Here is a 7,500-nt window from a genome sequence, read left to right as displayed (position 1 = left end):
ATATATATATAGATATATTATAATATTAATATATATAATATATATATAAATAATATATATATATATATATATACTATATATATATATATAGTATATATTATATTTATATTCTATGTAGTGTTTACATAATAAAAATATGGAATGTTAGTCCATATATATAAAAGATTGCTTGCAGGAACTGTGATCAGACTAGAGACGCTAAAGATGACGTATACAATAAGTATGTAGGCTAAGATAACATGCCGTCACCTGTAGTCATTCAATTGTTTATAAACATTAGTCCAAGCTCCCTGCTTGAGACAACTACCCCGACCTATAATTCAAACGGCCCTACGTGATCTATAGTGTCTCATTTTGATTGTGTGTTCGTATGAAACATATGTTCATTTGTGGTATGTATGTTCATATGTTTTTCGACTACTGTCTGTTCCTTCATAACTTGTAACAGAGATGGTAGACAAGGAGAACAGAGTTAGCTTATCGTCACTTAGAAGACCTGTACCTCTTTACCTAAGCTTTAATCCCATGTAGAGGAATAGGATTAGCCATCATCCATTGGCAGAAGCGATCAAGCTATCGTTATTAGAAGACTTGTACAATCATATCTGATCTTCAGCATGTAAAACTTCAGAAGAATATATAATTTTTTATACTTAGTGTTTTCTACAAGAACCTCCTCACCATGATTTAACACATCGTCGTAATAACCAAAAGATAATACCGCTTCGTAATGATCTACAAACCCCCAGACACTCCATTGAAAGATGGAAGTGCAATACCAAGCGACTTAGCGTAAGATTATCGCTAGTCTAACATAACCTTACTATAGGGCGCCTTATCATACAAGGCAAAAGCCCTAATATTGGTGGCCAGCGTACCAGAAGAACTCTACTACAACGTCCTAACGAAGAAAAACCAAGAATAATAAATCATGTATCATAAGAAGTCAACGACGACGGAAGCAGCAAGATTCTTCAGCAACCTAGTATCATCGTTAGTGAGCTGACTTCAGAAAACAACAAGAAACTCTTTAACGACGACGAAAGCAAGAGATTCTTCAAGCAACTTAGTATCATCGTTAGTGAATAACTTCAAGAAACAAAACCGACGTGTCCATTTTTCCTACGACAACGCAAGCTTCGTCTCTCATTAGAATCATTCAAGAAAAACATCGTTTGTGAGCGTTTCCGGCACTCCAAGAAACAAACCGAACGCGTCTGCAGCATCGGATCTTTCAAGGGCTCGAATCATCGAAACCAACGCGACGGGGGAACTGAAGCCAAACCATGTCATCCGCTAAATAGAGAAGGAGGACCAAGGCCGTGTGTCGTTATCGGAACACCGGGTGACTTCCCACAAAAGCAAGCTAAGTACAATTTTTTATTCATTTGGAGTAACTTTGAGTGTTTCCTTTGGCAGGTCGAATTTCGTTATTCCTGTGGCTGAAGTTTACGAGACATTCTTAATCTTATTTTTTTACAGAAATTATCTACATCATTGAGATATTGCTACTGCGAGTTTTTATCTTTGAGTGTCTGTTTCCAGAAGTTCTACTGAAATATCATAATCATATACTATGTTAATTTTATCATTTTGGGTGATTATTAATCCCTTACGTAACAAATCATATTAAACAGTGAATATGCGTTTACGCAGTGGACGTCTGTATTTATACAGATGCATGGATAGGGTCGTTAAGCACCGTAGTGATTAGAAAAACACACAAAAAACAAGTGGAACACCCGTACAAATCTATATAAATTAGAGGTAACACTATTTCGGGTCATGACAATAAATGCTCCTTTGCAAAGTCCCGCTCGCAGTTTTAGCCTTGAGTTTTTTGAGTTATATAAAATATCGAACCTCAATGACTCAACTTAACTTTAAAAATATGGCTGGATTGCAAGGAATAACATGTCTGTAAAAAAACTTTCATCAGGCTAAATGCGCTGACCAGGATCCCTCACTATTTCAAATTTTAGCAAAGAATGAAGTACAAAACAGTTTAATTATTGAATGCAGTAGTGATAACTTGTCTTATTAGTAATCGTTCAGTTCCTAATAGTTCGTCATTCATTGCTTTATACGTAACCAGCAACATAATGCTAAAAACACACAATACGTTGCCGATGGTAATAAAGAGAAGGATCCTAATTATTACAAAAAGAAATAGAACAGTAGCCCGTTCAGAATCAAACAAGCAAACTCGGTGACTGTGTCACCTAGTCAAGCGGTCAAGGTCAGTCAAAAACTGCCGAAGTGTTCAAAGCATAGCAAATTCCACACATAAGCGACTCTAGCAGAGTGGGGAAAAGCGATGTTGGTTTCATACATACCGATATCTTTTTGAATTAAAAAGGATTTTTTCCTATGAAACACACGACCGTATAAAGTATCAGAGCAGGTTTTCGTTTAATTTTAAGTACGTAAGGTATTATTATAAGTAGTGGTGGATAGCCCGACTGTAGCGCCTAGTAAAAATTAGAATATCTTGTTTATTTCCTTTAGTACACGTAATATCCTGTATTTACGGACTCACCGTCTGTTGTTCGAACTTCCCTAATGAGAAGTCCGGATAAGCGAGCGTTTACAGATACCTCTATAGTTATAAAAAACATTGATCTGTATCTAGTGTAATTGTAAGATTCATCTGGGAGGAGTATACAAAATATTAACTTACATCCTGCAAAATAAGGCGTGTTTATCAAAGGGAAATCCTATAAACCTTCAACATATTAAAATCCGTTTGAACAAAAATGAGACAGTTAATCAAATAATAACTTATATAAAGGAACTACATTTGTCTCATAAATCGTAACATTGTTCAAATGACCCAACAGAATTCTCCCACAACCGCAGTCGCACTTTGCACGCAAAATCTCGAGAAGCATGCACCCTCGAATGTCTTAGTGCGTGTAAAAAGACTTTGCTGGGAAATGAAATTTTTAATCCTTCCCGACACTCTGAAATATAACGATTTCCGCGAACAAAGCCCTAGACACGGTTGACTCGCTGCCACAAGTTATATAGTAATCCACAAAAACCTATACATATAAATATCGCATTTCTTTTATTGTTGCTAATTTTTAATCCCGCCCAACCAGTCGTGGATGAATCTCTCTGATAATCTATCTAAAGTAATATCAGTAAAGTCATTCAAGCAGAGGTGATTCAGCAGAAATTTTTTTTATCTTTTACCTGAATAACCAGGAAGTTTCTCCACTAGCGAGTGATCTCTGGGAAAAACGGATGTAATTTAACACACACGGTCCCTAAGGACAAACATAAAGCTATTTACGTACCTTCGTATAGATTCTCAATGAAATTTTTTCAAAATAGAGATAAATGACGAAGTTGAAAAATTTTAGTAATAGGATTGTCATTAGGAAATCAAAAATAAGCCCATATAATTTTTCCCTCAAATGTCCATGCCATAAAAGATCGGATTTCGCGTATCTGCGTAGATTCTGTCCCCGCTTAAACAAGGAAACGACTCCCGATAGTTTCCCAGTGCGATGTACCGACGACATCTTATCTCTGTTAGGTTAGAATAAATTTTTTCACCAACTTGGACTTACTTAAATGCTTTTACCAGATACCATTACCTAAGTGATTGTACCTCATACAACCGTTTTTTCAGCCCACTCAGGGGACATTATCAATTTTTTACGTATGCCTCCGCTTACGTTGCGCCCCAATTATAATATAGTTTGGTTTTTGGAGACTTTTAAGGGATACCCTACATGCTTATATGGTTGGTCTTGTAATCTTTTTCTAATACCTTAGAAGTACATTCACATAAAGTAGAGCTAGTGCTACAGAGACAAAGACAAATAATCTCAGAGTAAAATATCTAAATGTGAGTTTTTTAAAAATTTTTAAAACCGAACATGTTGATCTAGGTTTTATGTGTCTAGTCAAGGTCTTAAAGTAAGTCTATGGTAAGGTGTCGGCTATTCATGACTTTCCGGTACTTATTAACGTAAAAGGGGGATACAGCACTTTTGCGCTGTAGTGGGTATTACAATCGTATGTAAATATGTAAACTCTTCAATCATGACAGCATCCTTTAACAGATCTTACGGAAAAGAAGAGCGTAGATTTATTATGGTCTGAAAAGCATAAACAACAGGCGTTTTGATATCTTAAAAGCGGAAAATGCAGCTCAACCTTAACTTAAAAATCCCTGATTTAAATAAAGATGTGTTTATTGCAAAGACGCCTCAGACCAAGGGGTAAGAGGGAGGCGTACTACTTCAGTAATATGATATACAGTTCTTCCCTATAGCTTTTTATTATTCACGTAAACTAAAGCCCTCTGAAAGTAAATATACAGTAATAGGCAAGGAAGGGCTAGGTATCTTTAACTCACTAGTACATTTTAAGTTCATAATCTATGGCTATCCTGATAAAGTCCTTACTGAACATGAGTCCTTTACCGAGTTTTTTCAAAGGCTTTAATCACAGTCCCAAAAGGAACTCGGTGACAAATGATCATTCAGGTCTTTGGAGCCAAGATAAGATATCTACCTGGAAAGCAATTATCATAGCTGACGCATTATCCCGCAATCCCGCACCATACAGCAAAGAACCATTAATTAGACTAAAAGATATAGAAACATCCGTGCCTATTGTTAAAACCGTATCTAAACAGAAAATTCCTTAACCCAAGAGATCGCGACCATTGAATATCTGGGTTGGAGCGCAGAACTGTTACAAACTGAACAAAGCAAGAGTCAACAGACATAACCAAAACAATAAACACTTCGAACGGAAACAGAGTCAGCAGCAATAAGCAAACAATAAACACTTCGGACGGAAACACGGTCAGCGGCTAAGCAAAACAATAAACACTTCGAGCAGAAACCCTAAAGCAAAAGTATATTTATAGTATTGTGTATCAAATAATGTAATCGAATGTAATGTTCTATGTAGGTCTGTGACGAGAAAACCCGAAGAACACAGCAGAAGGACTAACGACCAGGTAGTAGTAATAATCTCTCTCATACCAATCGTCATAAACTGGTTGCATTCCGTCATCCAGGGTTCCCTCCTATGTCACAGAAAGCCAAATCACTGTTTTACTGGCCTACAATGCTTACAGATATAAAAAAGCACATAACTGATTGTAACACGTGTCATGAAAACAAGGGACACACTAAGACACCTGTCAGTTAAGGGCCCCCTATCCTGTGCCAAATCAATCCTTGAAAGAATATCGTAGAATTATTAACAGAATTACGAGTCTGACAGAGGGAATAAACACCTTCTTAGTGTTAATAGTTCCTTGACACGTTATATAGAATTAATAGCACTAAAAACAAACACCGCAATTGAGTGCATTAGGAATATTTATGAGTGCTAAATCAGTAAATATGGAATTCAACACATAATAATCTGTGACTCGGGTGGTGTAAATCAATAATAATCTCATTAACACGTTGTGTGAATTCCTTTCCATTAAGAAAACCAATAATATATTTTATCACCCGAGTCAATCGGTTTGGTAGAATAACGGATAATTAAATAGGAAGTGTCAATGTCTTACGAGTTACAACTCGTGATATTGGATCCGAACTGATTATAGCGGTTTCTCGCGGTTTTTTAAATACCTTTATCATTTTAATATCTTGTATCTATAGAAATTGATGCCGCAAGTAGCCTTATACGGTACGCCGCTAGAACACTTTTCAACATATTCAAGCCAACCATTAATTTATCAAATATATATATATAAAAAATATATAAATAAATAAATATAAAAAAATAAGATAAATATGGATACAAGTGGAGTCAATATAATACACTCCGTAAGAAGTCGGAAGGGTTACAAATTATAATAAAAAAAGGAATCACGATAAAATCAATAACGCTTTAGTAATGACAAATAAGCTAAAAGTTCAAACACATATCCAAAACCTACTGACATATTGTCTGTCCCGGTGATTTATATTCGTAGTCAATGAAAAAAAAAATAATAATATAATAAAAATAAATAAATAAATAATAAAAATAAAATAAAAGAGATTTTAAAGTCAGGAAGTCTAGAAGTGAAAAATGTTTATCTATGGAATCAATCCTATATGAAATCTTATACAGGGCTAATAATATAATATAATTTGAATTTGTTTATGGAAAACCAACCTTTTCATTTAGGCTTTCTCAATAAGGAATATTTAATTTAACATAATCATGCAGTTTTCCAACATGAAACTAATATATTGTTCAATTTTGGTACTGTTTTTTTTTCAGAACATTCTTCTCATGTGGGTCGAGTATTAAAAACAAAAAACAAAAAATTTATCCTAAAGTCGTATTTATTACAGCAAGTAACGTAACTCTTAGCTGGCTGAGAGCAATCTCCTGCCAAGTGACGACGTCATCATTGCCCGTATCAGCATTTGTTCCTTTTAACCTCAATAATCTGCTTACACAGGCTTCATCTGTGTGTCGTCTCTGCTTGCATAGCAGATTGACTGGAGAAGGAATGCTTAGCCCGAACTTCTCATGGGCAAGGCAGACGTTAGGTACAGGTGTCTATCGGTGTGCGCAATGCAACTTGCAATCATTTTAAAATTAATAAACAAAATAAGGAAATAGAATTTTCTATAACATCAAAATGAATTAATTTTTTCTGAACCTCATAGACATTTGGAAGTATCACGATATGAATATGAAAATATTTACTTGCAACATTAGCCTATTACAATTCAAGTAAAACATTCATGGGTAAATGTCACATTTTCTTGAAAAACCCAAGGTTTATTTAGAAATTAGTTTACATAGTGGGTTTTTTCGTTGCATCTCCTACCTATTAATAAAGTTTTTAAAATTAACCTCAGAGGATGCGCGCGAGAAAATTGAATATGAAACTTTTGTTAGGGCACATAGGATCAGAATTTTATCACAACTTAATTTCAGTTAGCATAGAGAAATACAGAATCATGATTAATCTTCTCTTTGACTCTTATGTTGCCTGGCAATCTTACAAATAGCTCCGTTTCACCTTCTTTGTCCTAGTAACTTTCTTTACCAGTAATATCGAATTTTCTTTGGGATTTGTATTGATATCTGTTTTATTTGTTAAATTAATTATGGATTATTTTTTACAGGTCATCACAGACCTGGATAGGTTCGCTCATTGTTTTTAATGCCTATGGATAAAAAAGTTTGTACAGCGGACTCTTTTGAATTCCAAAATATCAGCGAATTCATGTGGGTTAAGTCTGGTCTAAATGGCTCTCTCCCCTCCCCTGTATTTGGATGTCGTCTGAATTTACTTTGCCCTTGTGACAAGTATAATTTAACTTGCAGGCTGATTAATGGAACCTGGTTACAGTATCCTGCAGTACGAGAGTTTCACATCGCAACTTCAAAAAATCGTTCGTCGCAGCGGACGACTACAGTCAAGTAACAACCGCCTACAATGTGAAAGGAATTTCATGGACTTCTTCGACCGACACCGTATCTCGTCGTTAATCTCGTTTTAATGCGGAATGC

The sequence above is a fragment of the Macrobrachium nipponense genome, chromosome 39 (assembly GCF_015104395.2).
Source record: "Macrobrachium nipponense isolate FS-2020 chromosome 39, ASM1510439v2, whole genome shotgun sequence".
In the NCBI taxonomy this organism is placed as follows: Eukaryota; Metazoa; Arthropoda; class Malacostraca; order Decapoda; family Palaemonidae; genus Macrobrachium; species Macrobrachium nipponense.
This window is presented reverse-complemented; position numbering follows the sequence as displayed.